Source organism: Thamnophis sirtalis, unplaced genomic scaffold, assembly GCF_051295495.1.
Source record: "Thamnophis sirtalis isolate CommonGarterSnake01/CBP01778 unplaced genomic scaffold, rThaSir2_p1.2 scaffold_14, whole genome shotgun sequence".
In the NCBI taxonomy this organism is placed as follows: Eukaryota; Metazoa; Chordata; class Lepidosauria; order Squamata; family Natricidae; genus Thamnophis; species Thamnophis sirtalis.
In genome coordinates, this window is record NW_028261394.1 from 21,763,298 (window position 1) to 21,787,740 (window position 24,443).

The 24,443-nt window shown below is 45.7% G+C and overlaps 1 long non-coding RNA gene across 1 annotated transcript; it reads right to left on the reverse strand.

Moving 5' to 3' along the window:
• Positions 1–363: 363 nt before the first annotated feature.
• Positions 364–22,131, reverse strand: LOC148042730 (uncharacterized). Its single transcript, XR_015698485.1, has 4 exons — positions 21,965–22,131; positions 7,091–7,171; positions 6,607–6,686; positions 364–481 (listed from the first exon to the last, which is right to left on the reverse strand). It is a non-coding gene; the product is annotated as an uncharacterized LOC148042730 (long non-coding RNA).
• Positions 22,132–24,443: the final 2,312 nt, after the last annotated feature.

Here is a 24,443-nt window from a genome sequence, read left to right on the forward strand (position 1 = left end):
ATCAGAATATGTACAAGAGGCTTGTACATATGTCAGCACCTCTCCATTTAATAATTAGGAAAGAAGACCACGAGATTTCATTTGTAGAAAATCAAATGTACTTTTACTAATTAAAAATGGCTAAAGAGCGGTTGCGTAGCAAAGTCTGGTTAATTAGGCGTGAAAGCAGTTGATATATAGAATAGCCCATTCCACTCCCCCCCTGGCATCATAGGCCTAGTCCAATCATAAGTCCTTCAAGTGTCAGGTGTGAGATAACTTCAAAAGACATCACGAAGATCGAATGTCGGTGCCGTTATTCCAGGTGGGAAACATCCACACATGCGTGGTACGTCCATCCAAAGATCTCCAGAATCTTCCTCCAGCACAATAAGTAACCCCACCCAAATAATATGCCCTCCCTCCCCGTTTCAATGGCAGCTGAAGCAACAGCAAAGCAGAAGCTGACATCCGGCTGTCCCCCGGAAAAAGGCTGTCAGGCCTAGGAAAAACAGGAACAAACAGACGAACAACAAAACACAAAGAGAAACAGGGAGGGGTAAGAGAGAAATTAAGGTTTATCAGGATACGCCTCATAAAACCTCCGAAGTAGGCGGGGGGCATGAACATGGGACTTGTCAACCCACTCGGTATGAGAGGGAGGGAAATGCTTCCAAGCGACCAAGTATTGGATGCGATTACGCCTCTTGCGGGAATCAAGAATTTGACGAACTTCAAGGTGCCGTTCACCATCAATGAGCAAAGGGGCAGGCGGAGGGAGATCAGGCGGACGTAAATGGGAAACATGAACAGGCTTAATCAGGTTAATGTGGAAAACCGGATGAACGCGATTTAGGTGCTTGGGCAGTTGTAAACGGACAGAGACAGGGTTGATGACCTTCACGATGGGGAACGGACCCACGTATTTCAGCCCCAACTTTTTGGACTTTTGCGAGGTGTGAAGGAACTTAGTGGATAAATAAACCATGTCACCCTCCCGATATTCATAAGGCTGTGTCCGCTTCTTGTCTGCCTGTTTCTTATGGGCACGATGTGCCGCATCCAGAGTTGCTAGGGTCAGAGGCCAAATGCGGCTGAGACGTTCGCTCCAGTCAGCGACAGATGGAACCTGCGGCTGGTCACGAGGCAGTTCAGGAATAGGAACAAAATCTTGACCATACACCACCTGGAAAGGCGTGAACCCAGTGCTGGAATGGACAGAATTGTTGTAGGCCACTTCAGCATGCGGCAACAAGTCCACCCAGTCATCTTGCTGATAATTGATGAAACAACGTAAATACTGTTCAAGGACAGAATTAGTCCTCTCGCAAGCGCCATTAGTCTGAGGATGGTAGGCGAAGCTAAGGCCCTGGGCGGAGCCAATACGGTTGAGAAACTCCTTCCAAAACATTGAGGTGAACTGGACACCCCTATCAGAGATGATGCGATCAGGCACCCCATGTAATCGGTAAATGTGGGAAATGAAGAGCTTAGCAAGGACCTTAGCAGAAGGAATCTTGTGGCAGGGCACAAAATGAACTTGCTTTGAAAACAAATCAGTAACGACCCAAATGACGGTGTGCCCCTGGCTCTCAGGGAGTTCAACAATAAAGTCCATAGAGATCTCCTTCCAAGGGGCAACCAGTCGGGCAACGGACTGGAGCAATCCCTGTGGTTTCCCAGGGGGGCGTTTCGCGGTCGCACAAATGGGGCAACTTGCAACATAAAGTTCAATGTCCTTTTTCAACGATGGCCACCAAAATTGTCTTTTCACTAAATGCAAAGTCTTTACAAAACCGAAGTGACCCGCCAACTTGGAGTCGTGAGCCCGTTGGAGGACAACGGGGCAAAGAGATGTGGGGACATACAATTTGGCATCGATCCATGGCAAGTCGTCCCTCATAGTGCACTCATCCTGATGTTCCCGGAACCAGTCATCCTGGGGGAGGGCGAGTTTGAGGGCAGAAAGAAAATCTTGAGGCACGTCGAGTTTCACACGTGCCTGTTTGCGAGTAACCACAGGAGCCGCGAGGCTGGAAGTAGGAACCACAGGTTGCACGACGCTCAGTTTAGAGCAGTTGTAATGTGGGAGGCGGGACAAAGCGTCTGCCATGAAGTTCTTCCCACCGGGGATGTACTTGAGTGTGAAATTGAAACGGTTGAAATGTTGGGCCCACCGCATTTGCTTGGGGGAGAGTCGGTGCGGTGTTCTCAAAGCTTCCAGATTCTTATGGTCAGTCCACACCTCAAAAGGGTGCCTAGTGCCTTCCAGAAAATGTCGCCAAGTGGTCAGGGCCCAACGTACAGCGAAAGCCTCTTTCTCCCAAACCGCCCAACGTCTTTCGGTGTCTGTGAGTTTGCGGGAGGTGTAGGCGCAAGGTTGCAAGTTACCTTGGTCATTGGATTGCAACAAAACGGCCCCAACAGCGACGTCGCTGGCATCAGCTTGGACGACGAAAGGCTTGTCCATGTCGGGATGCTTCAACACTGGTTCCGCAGCAAAAAGGCATTTCAGCTTTTCGAAAGCCGCCTGACAGTCCATGGTCCAGTCAAGAGGTTTGCTTGGCTTAGGTTTAGGACCGCCTTTGGATTTCAGCAAGTTAGTTATAGGGAGCGCAATTTTCGCAAAGGAAGGAATGAACTGACGGTAGAAATTAGCAAATCCCAAGAATTTTTGCAATTGTCGACGCGTTCTAGGCGCGTCCCACTCAGTGACCGCCCTCACCTTTTCAGGGTCCATCTCAATGCCGGCTGGAGAGATGCGATACCCAAGGTAGTCAATCTTGGTTTGGTGAAACTCACATTTGGATAATTTGGCATAAAGATCAGCAGCTCTGAGTTTTTTCAAAACAGTGCGCACAAGAGCGACGTGTTCTTCATAGGAGCGAGTATAGATAAGGATATCGTCCAAATATACGATAACTCCTTTGTAGAGGTGGTCATGCAAGATCTCATTGATTAATTGCATGAAGACTGCAGGGGCCCCCTGCAGGCCAAAAGGCATGACTCGGAACTGGAAGCATCCAAGAGGGCAGTTGAAAGCAGTCTTCCACTCATCTCCCTCCTTGATGCGTACCCTATAGTATGCCTCTCTGAGGTCCAATTTAGTAAAAATGCGGCCCTTCCCCAATTGGGCCAACATGTCCTTCATTAATGGAAGCGGGTATACATTCTGAGCAGATATTCCGTTCAAGTTTTTAAAATTAACACATAATCTGAGAAAACCATCCTTCTTCTCACGGAAAAGCACAGGGGCAGCAACCTTGGGGCGAGCAGGTTCAATGAAGCCACGGCTCAAGTTTTTATCTATGAAATTACGCATTTCCTCCATCTCCCTGGGTGACATGGAATATATTTGGGGTTTTGGTAACTTAACCCCGGGTAGAATGTCAATGGAGCAATCAGTAGGCCTGTGGGGCGGAAGCTTGTCGGAAGACTTCTCACTGAAAACATCCTTCAAGTCCCAATACACTTTAGGAATTTTTTCCTCTCCCTCAATCCTCTCCTGCCCTCTGGCGGCCACCTTGGGGTTACAATTAACAGGTTTATCGGGAACGCCCTCCCCTTCCGGGGGCTGAGCTGTACAAATGCGTAACCAGCCTTCCCTCCAATTTATGCGAGGGTTCCATTTCCGAAGCCAGGGTAGGCCCAAAATGAGAGGCCTGTCCATCCCTGGGGCCACAATGAAGGAGATGAGTTCAGTGTGGGAGCCCATTTTCATTTCTAAGGGCTCAGTAAAGAAATGAGCGGGTCCCCCCCCCGCAATGGACCCATCTATTTGGCAAAAGTTAATGGGGGTTTTTAAAGTACGTAATCTGAGGCCCAATTTCTCCACCATAGCAGGGTTGATCATTGACCGGGAGCACCCTGAGTCAAGCAAGGCGTGTAGGGACTCAGGGTTCCCATCGGGCAGCACTTTTAACTCTATAGGGATTAGCATGGGGCCCTTGGTTGAACTCACCCAGCGAGGCGATGTGTCATCATCTGAATCGTCAGAAGAGGTGGGGGAGGTGTCTGCTTCCCCCTCCAAGGCTTGGCTGAAGCGTGGGGGTGTGGAATCCACAATGAAAGCAGCTTCCTTCTTCCTCTTGTCCGAGGACTTGCCAGATTTCTCCTCCCGCTTGGGTGGGGGTTGGGAGGTTGATGGTAATTTAGCACGGCAGTCTGGGGCGCGATGGCCCAATTTTCCGCAATGGAAACACGTTATTGGTCTGGATCTCCCCTCACCCTTCCCTCCGAAAGTGGCTTTCCGGCTAGGGGGGGGTGTTGTTTTCGCAGCCTGCTGCTTTCTTTTGCGTCTCTCCTCTTTAGCGCAACGGAGCCTGGCCAAATCCAGCTCAATGTCAGCAGCGTGCTCAAACCAAATAGTTAAGCGTCTGGGGAGATTCTGATTGACACATTGCTGATAGATATCTTCATCTAGGCCCAAAGCAAATTTGTCCAAAAGGGCCTCCTCACTCCACCCTCTCATGTACTGAGACAGGCGCTGGAACTCTTGAATATACTGGGCCACCGGTCTGTCGTCTTGTTCGAGGGTAATAAATTTCAACTTGCTTTTTTTTTCGGTAAGGGGGTCATCAAAGCGCCTTTTGAAGGCCTCCATAAACCTGTTAAAATTCCTCAGGAGGGGGGAGGCTGTCTGATGTAAACCAGCACTCCAGTCAGACGCTTCGCCATCCAAAGATAATAAAATCATTCTTATCCTCATAGTGTCTGATTCAAAATCTGGGCCGTAGATTTCCATGTAATTAAAGATCTGCATGATAAAAGACCCCAGCTTTGCAGGACTTCCATCATATCTCACAGGCAAGGGTGGAATCTTAGCCATCCTGCGTCTCCTGGGAGGTGGGGCCCCTACTCCGGCAAAAGCCCCAGCTGCAGGGGGTGAGTCAGTGCGAGGGGGGGTGAATCAGCGCGTGGGTTTTCTCGGCCCCAGCCCCTCCTGACCTCTCCATCTTCCCCACCTATTTGCCCAAAGTACCTTTGTCCCCAGTAATCAGGTAGATCTCTCTCCTGGGGTCTCCTTTCGGCTCCTGCCTCCAGCGGTCTTTGTTGGGGTCTTCTTCCCAGCTGGCCCCCTCCTCTCTTTGTCCTACCGAGGTAGACCATCTGGGGGGAGGTGGATCCGCCGGGCTTGATATCAGCAGTTGACACAAATCTTCATGAAGCGAGAGTTCAGGGGGAGGACGTTCTTCCTCAGCGGGGATTTCTGCCTCCTTTTCTTCTCTGGCTGGCGAAGAAGACATTTGCACCCTCCACGGTAGATGTTGATCTCCTGGAAAGGTGGGTTTGAGACTTTGCTACTTGTCAGCACCTCTCCATTTAATAATTAGGAAAGAAGACCACAAGATTTCATTTGTAGAAAATCAAATGTACTTTTACTAATTAAAAATGGCTAAAGAGCGGTTGCGTAGCAAAGTCTGGTTAATTAGGCGCGAAAGCAGTTGATATATAGAATAGCCCATTCCACTCCCCCCTGGCATCATAGGCCTAGTCCAATCATAAGTCCTTCAAGTGTCAGGTGTGAGATAACTTCAAAAGACATCACGAAGATGGAATGTCGGTGCCGTTATTCCAGGCGGGAAACATCCACACATGCGTAGTACGTCCATCCAAAGATCTCCAGAATCTTCCTCCAGCACAATAAGTAACCCCACCCAAATAATATGCCCTCCCTCCCCGTTTCAATGGCAGCTGAAGCAACAGCAAAGCAGAAGCTGACACTTGAGTTCAGATGCTAGCAAAATGATTCTTAGGATCATCTGACACAGATCAAAGCCTTATGTGGAAAAAGGCATGCTAGATGTTCAAGCTGGCTTTAGAAGGTGAGATATTAGTGCTGATTCATGCGGGATAATTGAGAAAGCCAAAGTATACTAAAAACAAATCTATATATGCTTTACTAATTATAGAATGGTCACATGTCCATCATGACAAACTCTGGAATGGGCTTAGAAAAGTGTGGATCCTACAACATCTCATTGTCCTCTGTCCTCTACAAGTTCCCTTAGTACACGAGGCTGCTGTTCACTCGTGGTTGGATTCTGCCATATCATCTCTAATAATTTTGCCTCCCCTTAATTTATTTTGGCAAGTTAAGCCTTATTTCCTTGGAGGGGAAGGGGGAGGAAGAGGAGGAGGAGGAGCCACTGATGTCTTTTTAGACAACATTGTGGTGCACCAAAAATCGAGATGTTAAGATGGCTGGAAAGATGGGGTGGAGAACCTCTACTCTTCTGCAGAATCTTTGTAACACGCAGCCTGGCTCTGGAGCCCAGTGAGTTTGTGGTAAGACATATTGTGAGACAGCCCCAAAACACAGCAATTTGTGCATATTTGATGAAGTGAACTTTGAGTGGATTTTACTTGCAACAGGAAACGCATCAAGCTGTTTGTTGCCTCCTTGATATTCTCCACAAGTTATTAAAAGATAATAAGCAAAATTCAATGGGAAATTACAAAAGTGAGGAAATCACAGAGAGGAGGGGAGGGGAAGAGAAAAGAAAAGAAAAGAAAAGAAAAGAAAAGAAAAGAAAAGAAAACTGGCAGATTCCATACCAGCATTTTGTATTACACAACAACGATTATAACTATTGTGTTATTAAAGCATCACGGTAAAAATCTTACGCATCAACTCAGTTGAGGGGTATTTCTATCTCTGCAAAGTAGTCACTGAAGACTTGAGGTCACCAAGTGAAGTGCAGCAGCTGAAAAAGGAAAAGCATTTGAGGCAACCTGTGAGGAGGGCTATTTTAAAATGGATGTAGGAAGATGTTGTCAGCGTTCCAAGTATCATGTAGAATTCAATCAGAGTCCAAGGCAAAACGATCCTTAAAGTTCCAATTTAATAAAGCAGACATCTTAGCACATCTGTGTTAATCCCAATTCTGGAAATGACATCAGAATTCCACCCAGTTAAAAGTTCATGATCTTGTCCCCACACCCACAATCCATCACATGGTCCAATCTTCTTCTTCCACGCTAGCACCCACGGCCAACTGCTTCCGGTCAGGTGCAAAGGTGCGGAGACAAAAGATGACCTTGAGCTTCTAGAAAGGAATTTGTTATTTTGAAAACAACACATTCTACCCCTTGCTATTCCCCCACTTACTGAGAGTGTGGCAGGCCAAAGATTCTTAAAGGAACCGCTGCAGGCCTGACAGGCGGCCTCTCTTCAAAAGAGAAACAGTTTCTGGAAAAGAAAATTAAAATAAAGGTTACTATATATAACTAACCATCCTTTCCTCCCCCAGGGGGACCCTTTGGCTTATCAGGGAACTTCTCATGGAATTGTTTCACTAATTTATCTGCTTTTAAATCCCAACTTTTCACCCATGTAGCTTCAGACAAAGGGTACCCCTTCCAATGCACCAAATATTGTAAGCGACCTCTATACATCCTGGAATCTAAGATTTTTTTCACCTCATAATGTGTTTCCCCTTCTACCACTACAGGAGGAGGGGGAGCTTGGGTGGATGGCCTTATGCTAGACCCCATTATAGGTTTTAACAAGCTACAATGGAAAACTGGGTATATTTTCCCTAGAATTCTGGGTAGGCTGAGTCGAACTGTAACTGGGTTAATTATCTTTTCTATTGGGAAAAGACCTAGAAATTTTGGATCCAGTTTCTTTCTAGGCATCCTCAATCTTACGTATTTTGTAATACAAAAACTTTGTCCCCCACCCGAAAGGGGGGTTGGAGGGAACGATGTTTATCAGCTTGCTTCTTGTAGGCTTTTGCCGCATCTGTTAGAGCCTTCATATTTTCCCATCCCTTCTTTAGTGTGTCCATCCATTCATTAAGCAACATGGAGGAGGGAGGTTCTTTAGGCAGCTCAGGCATGGGAATGAACTCCATGCCACTGGTAATCTGGAATGAAGTTAATCCAATACTGCTGTGGACCGCATTGTTCAGCAAAGGGTAGTAAGTCTGACCAGTTGCCTTGCTGATAGTCCACATAACACCAAAGGTATTTTTGCATCATAGCATTGGCCCTCTCCGCTGCACCATTTGTGCTGGAATGAAATACTGAGCTGAGTCCCTGTGTGGACTCAATTGATCTGAGGAACTCTCTCCAGAACGTGGCGGTGAACTGAACTCCGTGATCTGAAATGACCCTTTTTGGCACCCCGTGCAGACGATAAATGTGTTTCACAAACATTTTCGATAATTTCTTTGCGGATGGCAGCCCTGAGCAAGCGATGAAATGCACTTGCTTGGAAAACAAATCAATAACTGTCCAGATTACTCTATTACCGCTGCTGTCTAGAAGCTCAACAATGAAATCCATGGCGATCTCTTCCCATAGTCGGCTGGGGCTGGCCACTCGTTGTAGTAGTCCAGGGGGCTTTCCCGGCCGGGTCTTCATTGCGGCACAAGTAGCACAGCTTTTGACATAATCTTCCACCTCCAATTTCATCTTTGGCCACCAAAATTGATGCCTGGTGAGGTGGAGTGTTTTTAGGAATCCAAAGTGGCCTCCTAGTTTCGCATCATGACTCCGCTGTAGCACTTGCAGCCTCATCCCTGCAGGAATGTACAGCTTGGACACCTTCCAGGCTAAGCCATCGTTCACCATTAGGATGTCCTTGTTATTGTTGAACCACAGGTCCGTCCGGAGAGCTGCTTTCAGCTCGGTTGTCAGCCTATCTTGGCTTTGAGTGGTGACTTGAGCTGCTTTTTGGTGAGAGGGAGATATGATGGGGTGGACGACTTCTTCCTTCTTACTGTCATATTGCAGTTTTCTCAACAGAGCATCTGCTAACAAGTTCTTTCCTGCGGGGATGTCTTTAATTTCGAATTTGAATCTTTGGAAGTATTGTGCCCAGCGAACTTGCTTAGGGGATAACCTCCGATGGGCTAAGAGAGCTTCAAGGTTTTTATGATTAGTCCAGACCACGAATGGTATGTCCCCCCCTTCTAGGAGATGTCTCCAGGTGAGCATGCTCCACCTGATCGCGAATGCCTCTTTCTCCCAAATGGGCCACCTTCTTTCAGTAGGGGTGAGTTTCTTGGAGATGTAAGCGCATGGCAAGAGGTGGCCTTCTTTACTCTTTTGCAGTAGTACCGCAGCTATCGCTACATCACTGGCATCCGTCTGGATTATAAATGGTCGCTCTGGGTCGGGATGCTGCAATATGGGCTCTTGGGCAAAGAGCCATTTTAATTTCTCAAAGGCTTTTTGGCAGTCCATTGTCCACTTTAGTGGTTGGTTTGCTTTTGGCCTTATTGGGGAAGGCCCCGTCTTTAGTAGCTCAGTTAATGGTAGGGCAATTTCAGCAAAAGTCGGGATGAACTCCCTATAAAAATTCGCAAATCCAAAGAAGCTTTGTAGTTGTTTGCGAGTACTTGGAGGTTTCCAATCCAACACCACTTTTACTTTTCCTGGATCCATTTCTACTCCTTTGTTGGAAATACGATACCCCAGGTAATCTAGCGAGGTCTTGTGGAACTCACACTTTGACAATTTTGCGTACAGTTTGGCAGCTAGAAGTTTTTTCAGGACTTGCTGCACCAGTTTCACATGTTCTTCTAGGGTCTCAGAGAAAATCAAGATGTCATCTAAATAAATGAGTACTCCACAGTACAGGTGGTTATGTAGCACTTCATTTATGTACTGCATGAAGACTGTGGGTGCTCCTTGTAGTCCAAAAGGCATGACTTTGTACTGGAAGCTTCCCAGGGGAGTGTTAAATGTGGTTTTCCATTCATCCCCTTTTCGTATTCGTATGCGGTAATATGCCTCTCTCAAGTCCAGCTTGGTGAAGATTTTGCCTTTAGCAAAGTGGTTCAACATATCCTTCATGAAGGGGAGGGGATAGGTGTTTTTTTGGAATACTGCATTCAAGGCTCGCAGATCTACACAGAGGCGAACTCTGCCATCTTTTCTCTGAAGAGCACTGAGGCCGCTACTTTTGACTTTGCTGGTTCAAAAAAACCCTTTTTTAAATTAGTGTTGATGTACTTTCTCAGTTCAGTCATCTCCTTGGGAGTCATAGTGTACATTTTTGGCTTTGGTAAGGCTACCCCAGGTTTGAAGTCTATTGCACAATCTGTGGGGTGGTGAGGTGGAAGGTAGTTTCAATCTTCCTCATTGAACACCTCCACCAAGTCCCAGTAGATCTTTGGGACTCGTTGGATCCCCGGAGGTTTGGTGTCTGCTGCGGGGGCTGCAGGTTCTGGATGGTTTGGGCTGTTGGTTCTAATCGTTCCTGGGCGGCCTTTAGGCTCCACGGTTGGTAATGGCCCAAAATCAATGATCAATTTTCTAACACCATCCTCCCACTTTATAGTAGGTGCCCACTTGTCCAGCCATGCAAGTCCCAAGATAATTGACTCCTGCATTCTAGGAGCTACAATGAATCTGAGGAACTCATAGTCGCGGCCTATCTTCAACTTTACTAATTCAGTGATCTTTGTGGCTGGAGCACCCCCAATTAGGATTCCATCTACTTGCTCAAACTGAATAGGGTGGGTTAGGGGTCTTGTACGTATACCTAGCTGCTCCACTATTGACATGCTGATTAAGCATCTAGTGAAGCCGGTGTCTATGATCACCCCAACTTCCCCTTCCACTCCCGTTCTTGGCACTTGGAGTTTGGATTTTATTGTAAAGGAGGGAATAGGTGCACTCACCATTGGGTCGTCTTTGGCATTTTCAGCCTTCTCCTCCTCCTCAGCATTTTCAGCCTCCTCCTCCTCCGAGATTCCAGGGGCTTCTTCAATAGCAGGGCTTTCCACCTCCATTGGCTGCTGTAGTAAACGGCTCTTTTCTGGTGGCTTTCTGGATTTTTTCTTCATTGCACTAGCAGGTGGTTGGCGCTGTTGTGGAACAGGAGCTGGAGCCAGGCATTCTGTTGCTCTGTGCCCCATCTGACCGCATCGGTAACACTTTATAAAGGCCCCACGAGGGGTTGGTGGAGCCTTTTCAGCTTGCTCCCTCTGCGTATGGTGGGCCAAAGGTTTTTTTGGCAGGGGTTCCGGTACTAGGCTTTCAATTTGTGTTAATCTTGTGATCCAGTATGATTGCAGTGGTGTACCAATCTTGGAGACGTTCTGGGATCTCCTTAAGGGCACAAGCTTCTTTCAGTTTGGGATCTAAGGCCTTTTTGAATGTGTAGACCAAGAGTAGGCCAGTAGCGTAATCTCCCAGGTATTTTCTGGAACTCCCAAACTAATTCCTTTATGGGACGACCAGCCTGTCACAATTCCTGGATCTGGTCTTCAGCATCCACATTTTTGGCCACATCGCTAAATCTGGCACGCATCAGTTGGATGAACCCAGTTATATCATCTAGCTCAGGAGCCGCTTCCTCGTGGAGCTCTGCTATCCACTGTGCAGCCTCCTTTTCATTCATCCCCTCTGCTATTTCTTGGATCAACTCTCGATCAGATGGGTATTGTGGACCCACTTGATCAACGTACGCCCATACTCGATTCAGGAAATAAGCCAGCTTATCTGGGGTCCCATCGAATGTTGCATGAAACCGTGGGGGTGTGGGAGGAGGGGGCGCTGGGGGTGGTAAGCCCTTCTGCTGGCCCACACCCCTCAGTTGGGCAAAAGCCAGTGGAGGTGGTCCCATTCCCTGGGTTTGCCCAGGAGCAGTTATCTGGGAAGACGCCATCTTCTGGAAGAGGGCAGGCATCCATTGACATTGAGCCCATCCATGACCCAGGATGAACGCCCACCCTTGGTTTCCTTGATTCATGGGTTCAGAGTCACCCCTTTGCAGTTGTGGGGAGGTGAATGTGTCCCAGGCCCCTTTCTGCCAGCTAGATTGACCTCCCCTATTTGGAGGGGGGGTCTGGTTGCCCTCCAGAAGGAGGGAGGGGTGCTGATGTGACTGATCTTGGCATTACCCCAGCAGTAAGGGTGTGGGTTGATTCATTAGTTACTGTGTGGAAGGAGCCAAGATCTCCACTCCACTGTGTAGCAATTTCTCTGCTAGGAAAGGAGAATGTGGGCAGTGCCAGGTTCCACTTAGGGGTCCCTGAAGAGGGGAGGGTTTTTATTTCACTCACGTTTAGCCATAGGAAATGGTCTGGAAGGCCCATTAGAGAAGGACTGCGTGAGGGTGGCTGAGATCTCCATTCATCAGATCTTCTGGCCATCATCCAGTCATCTGTCGGAGTTTTCCTGGCAACCCCCTCTCCTTCTAACAGGCATTCCTTAGAAGTCATAAATCTTGAGGCTTCATCTCGGACCTCCTTTCACTGGGCTCCCAGCTGAGATTCCCTTTCCTTAGCCTCTGCAGCTTCAACTATCTCTTTAGAAGGCACATAGTGAGTCTTGGCAAATATAAGTGATCTGTTATCTTTGGCTTTCTCAGCTGCATTTTTTTCTTCCTCCATCTTCACTAAATTTTCGTACTGCCCAGGGTTGGGTCAGAACTGGGATTCAGTACCATCTGACAGCTTCCCAGCTTGGGATGCTGATAACTTACCTTAAGGGAGAATTGGGATAATGTCAGCCTTCCAAGTACCATGTAGAATTAAATCAGAGTCCAAGGCAAAACCATCCTTAAAGTTCCAATTTAATAAAGCAGACATCTTAGCCAAGGTGGCGCAGTGGTTAAATGCAGCACTGCAGGCTACTGCTAGATCAGCAGGTCAGCGGTTCAAATCTCACCGGCTCAGGGTTGACTCAGCCTTCCATCCTTCCGAGGTGGGTAAAATGAGGACCCAGATTGTTGGGGGCAATATGCTGACTCTCTGTAAACCGCTTAGAGAGGCCTGAAAGGCCTATGAAGCGGTATATAAGTCTACTGCTATTGCTATTGCTATTGCTATTAGCACATCTGTGTTAATCCCAATTCTGGAAATGACATCAGAATTCCACCCAGTTAAACGTTCATGATCTTGTCCCCAAAGCCACAATCCATCACATGGTCCAATCTTCTTCTTCCACGCTAGCACCCACGGCCAGGTGCAAAGGTGCGGAGACAGAAAGGTGAGCTTCTAGAAAGGAATTTGTTATTTTGAAAACGACACATTCTATCCCTTGCTATTCCCCACCCCCCCTTAATGAGAGTGTGGCAGGCCGAAGATTCTTAAAGGAACTGCTGCAAGCCTGACAGATGTGACAGGAAGAAGAAAGGTCCCTAGTGACGCTTGTCCCTGAATCCTGACACTGGTTCCAACAGGGTCCCGGCTGTAAGCCCTGAAGGAAGGGAAGGGAAGGGAAGGGAAGGGAAGGGAAGGGAAGGGAAGGGAAAGGAAGGGATAGGAAGGGAAGGGAAAGGAAAGGAAAGGAAAGGAAAGGAAAGGAAAGGAAAGGAAAGGAAAGGAAAGGAAAGGAAAGGAAAGGAAAGGAAAGGAAAGGAAAGGAAAAAACACTTTTTCTTGTACTGTTCCACACACACCCCCAGGTGGGATTGAGATATGTTCTAGTGCTTAATTGAGTTGCTGACTCACTAAAAAAATATCTGATGATGGACTTGCCTCCCCTCCCCTCTTTGTAATTTGGGAAATTTATCTACTGGATCACTTTTTTCAGTGTCCTGCTGAAAATACATGGGTCAAGATGAACCTATTCAGTTTTGTTTTTTTAAATAATCTTTTATTATAAGTTTTAAAGAGAACATAAAAATTAACACAAAAAAAGAAAAGACAAAAGAAGAAAAGACAAAAGTGCAGGAAAAATAAAGAAATAGAAAGAAGCAGATTCTGGTTTCCTTTGCAGCAAATTCAAGCAAGGTTTGAAAGTTATCTCCTCAATACAATTAAAGAGTCACTTTTTTATTGTTTAATTTTTTAAAAAAATCATGGAAACCACAAGTGACGTGCATTTTTTCCTGTTTCATGCAAAAAGTCTATAAGGGGTTTCCAGTCAGCCATAAAAGTAGGTACTGGTTTTTCTCCAATGAAAGAGGTTAATTTAGCCATCTCCACAATCTCTTCCATCATCTTCATAAACTCTTCCTCCATTTGGGGTGATATTGAACCTTTCTATTGTTCAGCATGGAAGAGCCTTGTTGCAGTTGTCATGTACCAAAACAAGGTTCCTTTGCCAAGTTACCTGTCCCTCAGTCCCCAAAGAAAACACTCTGGTTTCAATTCAAGAGAGACAATCGGAGTTTAAGAATCACCAGCCTCTTGCCCATTGTGGGGAAGGTACTGGGTCACCTTCTAAGGATTCAGAAAACAGCAGCTCACGTGAGAGGCCAGTTTCCAGGCCAGTTCCATGCCTGGAAGAGGAAGTTGTGACTAACATCCTAGAATAATTGCTCAGGGATACTCTTTTATTATTATTATTATAAATTTTTATTTTAAACACATAAGCACATCAACAAAAAGAAACACATAACTTAAAAACAACATAGGAACAATAAGTTCCATCATATATCATACAGCAGTTCCGAATCGGTTTCTTTTCCGTTAGTGTTTTCCCTACTATACATTTCTATCTTTCCTTCATAATCTCCTTATTCGTTATCCATTTTTATGTACATTTCTTTATTTATTTAAAGTTAGGTGCTTATGACCAAATATTATTTACCTATAGTATGCTTTATATTTTTTACTGTCATTTATTCTCTTACATACAGTTATAGATATACATTCACATAATTATTCTTTTTCTTTGCCATTCTCATATTATTATTATTATTTGAAAGGTTATAAGGTATAGTTTAAAATGCTTTGTTTACCTCCTCTCCATCCCCTTCTTCCTTCCCTTACCTCTTCCCTACTCCTACCCTTTTTCTTCTCCTTCCTACCTTCTCTCCTACTCTTTCTTTCTCTTCCTCCCTCCTTTTCTTCTTTTTCTCTCTCTTCCACCTACCTTTCCTTACCTCTTTCTTCTTCCCTTACCTCTCCTCCTTTTTTCCCATTTGTCTAGTTCAATGTTATAGCCAAAGTTCTGTGCCCATTTTATCATTGGTTCTTTCACAATTTCCTCTTCCATTTGATACTTCAAGAGGAATTTGTATATTTTCCCTATCATCTTTCTGTCCGGACTTTGAATAATTTTATCCAATTCGTGTGGTTCTGTTTCAATACCATATATTTTAGTGTCTTTATTGTATTTAGTTTTAATTTGGAGGTAAGTTAGCTAATCAACTTTCATATTCTGATCTGCCAATTGTTCAATTGTTTTTAAATTTCCCTGTTTGTCAATTAGATCTCCGTATCTTAGGATTTTGTTCCAATCTGTAAAATTTGGATGTGTCGTTCTTTCTGTTGGTGATAGCCAATTTGGGGTTTTCACATAGTGGATTTTTTTGATTTTGAGCCATTGTTGCAGTAAAGTTCTTCTAATTAAATGATTTTGAAAGTATTTGTGCGTTTTATGTTTGTCATCCCATAAGAAATTATGCCAGCCTGACTGCAGGTCATGGCCTTCTAAGATCAGAATTCTTTTATTCTTTATTCTATCCAATCCTTCATCATTGTCATTGTTACTGCAGTTGCGTATAGATCCCAATTTGGTAGTGCTAAGCCTCCCCTCTCCTTGCTGTCTTGCATTGACTTTAATTTGATCCTTGGTTTGCGTCCCTGACAAATGAATCTAGTAGTTATTTTCTTTAAATCTTGAAAGAATTTTTTACCTGGATTAATAGGAGCAGTTTGCAACAGGAAAAGTATTCTTGGTAAGATATTCATTTTAATTGTTGCTATACGTCCCATAAGTGATAATTGAATATTCTTCCAATTTTCTAAATCTTTCTTTATTTGTATCACTAATTTATTGTAATTATCCTCTTTGATTGTGGAACATTTTGCTGACAACCAGATCCCCAAATATTTTACTTTCTTAGTTAACTGCAATCCGGTTGCTGCTTCCAGTTCCTCTTCTTGCTTTTTTGTCATATTCTTAATTATCATTTTTGTTTTGTCTTTATTAATCTTTAGCCCTGCCACTTCACCATATTCTACTAATTTTTGAATTAATTTCAAACTAGATTCTAATGGGTCCTCTAAAGCAAATACTAAGTCATCGGCATAGGCTTGGACCTTATATTCTTCATTTTTAAGTCTTAAGCCTTTTAGTCCCTGGTCATTCCGAATTTCATTTAATAAAATTTCCAAAGTCAGTATAAATAGCAGAGGAGAGAGGGGGCAGCTCAGGGATACTCTTGGTGTGGAAAGCAGGCCTTCGACCCATTGGTTGGCTTTATAGTGTCCACACTGGCTTTCACTACGAAGCCTCTCTGGGCAGCAGGCCAAAGGAGAGAGCCTCCTCCTGCAGCTGGGTGGCGTGGAAAGGATACCACAATCCTTCTTGTCCTCATGGAGAAACGTCCAGAGAGCTCCGCTCATGGACCGACATGAGCAAAACTTACTTTCCATCTCTCTCATTGCTCAATAGTGCGATCACTGCAGCCATGTGGAAAGACTTTGCTGGTCAGCCTGTGTCAGATTTGGACAAGACGAATTTGTCTCAGAGCTCATGTTTGCTGATGACAGAATGATTTTGCAAACAGCAAAAGAGAAGCCGGTGACATCCTCCTCAATATAAAAATGGCTGATTATTCATCAGACTTTAACTCTCCGAACTGACAGCACCAGGCTGTCTGCAACTGATGCCTTCCAGGCAACCATCCGGTTTGGTGAAGCCCAGCCTGGGCAGGCTGAACAATTCCAGTACAATTCAGTTCAACTTTCCTAAAGTAACAGAGAGCAGCTCCCCAGCCAATGGCAGAAATTGAACTGGCCAGGCTGCTCAGCCGTTAGCAGCCGTGACAGGGGGTCGCTGGTGAAAGAGTGGAAGAAATGCTCCACCAAAAGGCTCCACTGTCCATCGGTGATGCTACCAGTGCTGGTGCAGCATCTTGGGCTTTGCTTTGAAATAATTTGAACAAGGTTTCCAGATGCACCACCAACACCAAATGTAGTAAGGATTTTAATCTGCGACAACATACAGAAGGAATCAATTCAAGAACGCTGCTGCACCAGCCCAGGGCAGCCGAATGAAGTTCAAAAGCATCAAATGTAGCAGTTTTGATACAGCTCATGCCATCATGCTGACTTCCTCATGATTGCTCTGGGAATCACACCCTACAATTGGAAAGTAGAGTGATCGGATCCAATGAAAACTCGGGTGGAAGAGGATTGCACGAAACACGGACTCTTGGGGTCTGCAGCCACTTGATGGTTGCCCTGTAGACTCCAACCACACACAACAAGGTGAGGACTTCAAGTTCACATTCATCCCTCAGTTGGTCAGAAAATATAGACAATCCATTCCTGGAACATGCTTAGAGTACCAGCAAGTGGAGCAATGAGAATCTGAGCTATTCTGACATCTCACAGTGCCAAGCAATAGGTTGCAGCTCATGAGAGTAAGGAAGTAGGCGACTGAAACTTTACCTGGACACCTATAATCTGTATCTTGTGTGAGTGGGAGAAGAGAGCCCAGAACACATTTCTACCCCAAGAAGAGGAAGATGATTTAAAGTGGTACAGAAGACATGGAGGAACCCAATAATCAGCAGGGAATACAGAGATGTATGTTCAGTCTTTCCATGCCAAAACATGATATAGGAAACAAACATGAAGAACTGGATGTCTTAATGCAGGGAGGCTAAATACAATTCAGAATCACTGAAAACGGACAGGATGGAATACTTGAATGACATTCAAATATTTGAGAGCATAACTTATTTTTTAAAGGGGGGGGGAGGTTGATTTGAACCTGCGTATTTGAGTTAGAATTCAAGGAAGGTCAATGTCATTGTGGCCTGGACTAAAAAACTGGCAGAAAATCTGGGCAATGCCATCCAGATGACAAGCATCAGGGTCACAGTGGGATACCAACTCCTTACACAGCTGTTAGAAACCTAAAGTCATCCAAGGAGGCAAGATTTCCCCTCCCGTTTCTTAGCGCTCTTGCTGGTTTATTTCCCAGATTTTAAGACCAGATAAATGGATTGGTACTTAACCAATATGGAAAAGCTTTCTGAAGAGATAAAAGCAATGGGAACTTAGGGAGAAGTCAGATCTTCTTGGGGGTTTGAGGTACCACAGAAAAGTATTTGGAACAACTAGGTTTCAGTAGAAACACGTCCATCAACTAAGTGGCTTGGGTCTAAATCAGGAGAGAAAGAACCCTAATCATTGAACCTCTCATCCTGGGAGTAACATTGTATTCCTTTTGAGCAAGGAAAAGAAAAGAAAAGAAAAGAAAAGGGAAGAACAGCTTTAGGAAACAGGTCTAGATGGCACCTCAGGCTGAATTGTTAAGAAGATCATTCATAGGAAATAAAGCATGAATGTCATCCCATTACTAGCAAATGGCAGGTATCTGCAGAAAGGTACAAAGGAAGGAATGCAGGCTCACAAGGAAAGCAAAGAACCACCAGAAGGACTTTAGTTGTTGTTGTATCATCATGTAAAGCAAGAAGAAGGAAGGCGTGGCCCAGCTGTCAAGAAAAGATGGTACAACAGAAACAGGCAACACGGAGAAACAGACACACTAAACTCCTATTTTGTTTCCAATTTCTCCCCACGGGAACTGAGTGCAACTGGATTTATGCTGTCTATCTAAGCAAGTAGGGAGATGGCCAAGTGGTCATGCTTCTTGGGAACAGTTGAAGTCTTCAGAGCCAGGCCAAGGACCGCATCGAAGTTTCATTCCGGTTGAAGTTAGGAAAAACATCCTGAGAAGGAGCAGTTCAGCCGTGAAATGGTTGCAGTTTGCTGGACTGGAGTTTTTGATGTCATATTCAGTTTTGTATCTTCTGCAAATCCAATAAACATCCCCTCCACCGCTTAATAAAACATTGCAGAGTCCTGAGCCAGGATTCATCCGATAACCTTTCTCTTCACGTTCGTCTCCAACTGGCTTATGAGGCCTCCTCAGATCCGGTCCTTCTGCTGAGGAATTATTGATGCTTTCGGAGGCTCCAGGAGAGGCTGACTCTCATGTTCCCTCTTTTTTGACAGATTGTGGTTGAACGAAGTTGGGAGAAGGTTTAGTCTTCCATTGCTAATTGCCTTGTTTGGTTTGTAAACATGCAGGTTGCAGTTTGAGCCCTGACAGCCAGAGTGCTATTTTTAATTGTTTTTAAGAATTACTTGGAAAATGACATTTACCATGTTAGCAGATCTTTCTTTGCGCCCACTCTAAAATCTGACTAAGTCCGCACTGCTTCCTTTATTTGGAATCACTGAAGCATTTCAGACTTTTTAACTGGAAAGATAAGAGGCAGCAAGAAGTGAACTGTCTCGCAAAAATGGAAAGGTTCCTATTTAGCAAGCTCATTTTTGCTGAACTTTCTTTCCAGGAGAATTCTCTCCATCTAGAATTATTTCCAATTTCCCTCCCAGTCTGGAATACTTTATTATGAAGTTAAGAGTAACGCTGGAAATATCATTGTGGAGACCTTTGGACTTCTGCAACGCTTGGAAGTTGCAGCTTCTGATGGCAGCTGCCCAAATGTGACCGGCCTTGAGAAGGCAAAGCAGATCCGGGCTCTGGGGGTGGGAGGTATTCTGGAGAAAGGGAGCTGCAAGGGGGCTTCAAGGAAACAAGTTACCTGGATTGTTTATTCACTCTAGCTGAGGCCCACAAAAGGGCCTTGAACTGGCATTGGCAGCTTCAGTGAATGACTAGAATGAGGGAGGGTGTGTGTGTCTTTCTCCCTCACCCAGGAGGGCCAGGTGGCCCCAGGCCAACACTCTGACCTCAGGCACAATGATAGATAGCAACACCACTGACCTTCTTTCTGAGGGGGAGAAGAGATTGGACAGCCATTTGCCTGAAATGGTAGACGATTTCCTGCTTGAGCAGGGGTTAAACTAGAGGACTCCGAGGTCCCTTCAAAGTCTGTTACTCTGCTGGCTCATATTTAATATATAGTATACAGAGCTTTTACAGCCCCCTCTAAGCAGTTTACAGAGTCAGCGTATTGCCCCCAACAATCTGGGTCCTCATTTTACCTACCTCGGAAGGAGGGAAGTCTGAGTCAACCTTAAGCCTAGTGAGATTTGAACTGCCAAATTGCAGGCAGCCAGCAGGCAGCAGAAGTAGCCTGCAGTACTGCACTCTAACCACTGAGCCACCGCAGCTCCTGAAATACCTAATGCTCCCTCCCAAGGGTGAAATTCAATTTTTTTTCCCTACCAGTTCTATGGGCAAGTTTTGGTGGGTGTGGCTTGGTAGTGGTCATGTGACTGAGTGGGTATGGCCAACTTTACATCATTCATGGCAACCTACCAAGCCACGCCCACAGGACCAACAGAAAAATTCTGTCCTTCTCCTGGCCGGGTCTGGCCGCAAGCAGTGGGGTGCACGTGCACGGCTGGAACAGGGGGAAGGTGGCCACAGACACACACCCCATTGCCTGCTGGTGCCACTTGCAGCCAGACCTGGCCAGGAGAACGGTAGAAGCTGGAGGGATGGCGTCGTGGTGGAGCTTTCAGAAGGCAGCCAAAAATGACCGCTGGCGGCTGGAGGCTCCTCGACTCAAAAGGCGGCCAAGGCTCGTTGTGTCCCTTCCCCACCAAGGAGCAAAGTTAGGTGAGCGAGTCAGGTGACGAGCAGGCTGTGGCTCCAGGGCAAGGCCGGAGCCAGGGAATGGTGCATTCTCCAACCCGGCTGAGGCAGGCTGCGGCTTCGGGGCCTCAGGGAATGGCACATCCCTGGGCCCCAGCCCCTGACCCAAGGGGAAGGGCAAGTGGGTGGCATGCATTGCTTACTTTTGGTGAGCTGAGCAGGCAAGGTGATTAGCTGAGCCGTGTGGCAAAAGCAACATATATGGGGGGGGTGAATGGGCGGGGCTAGCAGCCAGAAGGGGGGAGTGGCCAGAAGGGGGGAGCGGCAAATGAGTAAGCAATGGGGCAGGCGTGGCCAACCACGGGTAGTTTTTACTGGTTCGGCGAACTGATTCAAATTGTCCATGCCGGTTCACCCGAACTGGTCAAATTTTTTCCCTGCTTCCTCCTCTTATTTTTCTCACAAAAACAACCCTGTGAGGTGGGTTGGATTGAGTGAGAGGGATTGGCCCAAAGCCACCCAGTCAGCTTTCAAGCCTTAAGAAAGTACTGGAACTCACAGTTTCCTGATTTCTAGATCAGCACCTTTAAGTGGCTCTCGGTTTGCCTCCTCTCTAATTGCCTTCCTACGATAAGAATTTAATAGTTTTACATTCATAGCATATGTAGGAAGTTATCACCCAGCCCTCTCCCAGAAAAATGAAATATCCTAGGAAATATTGAAAAGGCAGAATATATCTCTGGATGTTAAAAGGAAGAAACATGTTTTAAAAGACAAAATAGTTGCCTGTAGCTTCCTGCCCATCCCCACTTTGTCAATGGGCCATTAAGAAGGCCAAGCTAGTCCACTTTACATAGTAAAGTCTTCTCGACTTCAGCTCCAGGGGGGATGGGATTAAAGCATGATAGTATTGGCTCCAACTCCCCACATGGCATCTGAGAACTCAACCAAACCTGGATTCAAAACACAGCCTAGAAAGTTGTCCCTGCATGGCCCCATGGGAGTCTGACAACCAATCAGAATACATTTCTTACACAGGAACAGGAAACAGAGAGGTGGGACTGAAAAGGTTATAAAAAGCCTAGCAAGCCCCTCCCTCAGCCCTTCTCTTCTTCTCTACCAACATTGAAGCATGTGATCACCTTTTCCGTTCAGGACTCAAGCCATGTGGCCCAGTCCAACAATAAACCCTCTTTCCAAGCAGCCTCCATGTCTCCAGTGTCTTTTTCCCCACTTGGAGCCGAACCCAGAAGGACATTTCTTTCATCACATAATTGTGTAGACTAGCATAACCAGTGACTTTATAAATCCATGTTGTTCTTGACTTTTCATGGGCTGTAATGGTTTACTGGGTCTATGGTCAACCCCCCCCCCCCCCACCATTGACTCCCACAGTGCTCATTAGGAGCCAACGCCATTCAGAAGCCACTTGTGTTGTAATATACGAAGGACAAACAACTTGTACAAATATCTCCCCATTGCTGTTTTGTAGATGGCAATGGTGTCTCTTCTGACTTCCATTCTCTCGTCTCCCATCCGACCTTACCTTCCCTCTCTGCCAGGGCAATGCAAAGCCAGGGCTTGGAAGCCCTTCCTGAGCTTGCCTTGAGCAGAACACCGAGAAGGCGGCAATGTTTCACAGTTCCTGGTTCCTTGTCTGATCTGCCTCCTCTACCTGCTCTTCCAGCAGTGCCCTTTCCCAGGAGTTGAAGTGTAGCCATTCTCTCCTCTTTCTATCTGCAAGGAGGCTACAAGCTTGCATTCCCTGCAAATATACGCCAGAGAGTTTTCCAGCTGGCACAGAAACCTGTCACAAGCTTTTTTACATCACAGCAGCAGTAATTGCCACCTATTTCTGTCCGTTGCATAAGCTATTTAAAGCAACCATTTGTTAGGTGTTCCCCCTTGAATTCCTCTGCCAAATTCCAGCTCCCTTTCTGAGTTTACTCTTCCAGTGTACCTACTCCATAGAAACTATCTGCTTTGCATTCTTTCTCCGAATTACTTAAGTATCTCATGGGCAGAAAGCCATGACGTAAACCAAACTAACACATAATAAATAAATAAGTGGAGACACAAATTGTCATGATTTGAATGAAATGCTGTGCATTCCAGTTAATTATCTCTTAATGGGAATGGTTTATGTCTTACTCTTAGGATATATTTTCTCCAGCAGTTTAAAGATAGTTCCATCCAAAATGCAACTGATTATTGGTTCCCCTGGGTTAGAAGGAAAAAGAAACCTTTTCAAATGAAACCTCTGATGATTGACAAGGATTCCCTCTTCTTTGCAGCTCCAGTAATCCCCTCCAGGCACAGCAGAGAGACCAGGGGAAGAAGGCAATCCGCCTTTGTTGGGAGGGACCCAGAGAGGAGCCACTAATTCTTTTTGCACTTTTTAGGCTGAGGTGGGAACAATTCAAACTGCTAATCAGATTTTTCAGCTGCTTCTTTCCTTCACTCCCTTGGGATGGGATGAGGGCAGAATCTGGCTACAATGTGGTTCCAATGGCCCCTTTTCCTCCTCTCCTCCCCGGGAGGGGGGTCTTTTCTGTTGCAGTACTCACCCTTTGGAAGGCCATGCCAAGTGAGGCTCCAACCAGGCCTCCTGCTTCCCCAGGTTTTGGGGCTGGGAGGGGTGTCATAAGATCTCATGTTTGTCAGCTGCATGGTTGCCTTGGCATTTTCTGTTTTCTACTTCTTTAGTACGTGGTTTTAATTTTTAGAAGCTATTGTAAAAAGTTAGCCCCCATCCCTCTCCTAGAAAAATGAAATATTCTAGGAAATATTAAAAAGGCAGAATTATATTTCTCTGGATGAGAAATGGAGATACGTGTTTTTTAGGCAGGAAGCAGACTCACTCTTTTTTGGTATAAAGTTTTTTTTTTCATTTTCATAACTTATAACCACATGTATACTATTACATAGCCAACATCGTATTGTATTATTAAATTTTTACATAATTCATCTTACCATCAACTCCCATATTTGTACCTTATCCATCACTTTCTTCTCCCTCTCTCCTCCCCCTCCCTACCTCCTTTCTTCCATCTGTCATCCTACTCACCTTCCCCTTCCTTTCCTTTTCCTCTCTCCCCTTTCCACTCCTCCTTTCTCTCCTCCTCTCCCCCCCTCTCCTATCACTCTCTTCTTCCCTTACCTTAATAGCCCCCACCCTCCTCAACAGCCCAAAGCAGATGTCAGCACTTAAGAGATAAAGAGATGGCTAGGTCTATTCATAAAGCAAATACCCTCACCCCAAATCCAACAAAGGTAGGATTAGCCTCAGGCATAATAGGAATTGCCCAAAGCCCCTTCATTCCATGACCCAGCAAGATTCAAGCAAGCCTGGGATACAGACAGCCTACAAAGTTAGCTAAGATCCCTGCATAACCCCCCCACCCCCGGAGTCTAAGGAGCAACAGGATACATTTCTTGCACAAGAACAGAAGCTCAAAGGTAAGGCCCAAGAGGGGGTATAAATGTGTTTGTGTGTGTGTGTGTACATACATACATACATACATACATACATACATACATACATACATATCCTACATATGGTCAGCTATCCAGAATCACAAGTGCTTGGTTGTTTTGCTTTACCTTTAAACCATCTTTCCAAGCAGCCTCCGTGTTTCCAGTGTCTTTCTCCCCACTTGGAACTGAACCCACATGGACATTTCTTCCAACACTATGACATTTAGCAAGCTGAGCAGTCACATCACGTGTGTGTGTGTGTGTGTGTGTAAACATCAGCAAAGTCTGGTCTTCCCAGTGACTTGCCTTTGTAGGGCAGTGGTGCTTTGCAGCCTCCTGCTGGGGGTAGACTCGAGGCGGACTCGATAGTGTCCTGCCAAGATTTGGGTGATCAGGCAGGCTGATGACACAGAACAAGAAAAGACAAGAGGATGGGCAGGCCAGAGAACAAAAGTGACATTTGGTAGGGAAACTTCTCCATCAGTCTTCAAACTAGGGAAGATTTAATCCAGCACTTCTGAGTGAACCTGATGGCTGCTCACTCCCTC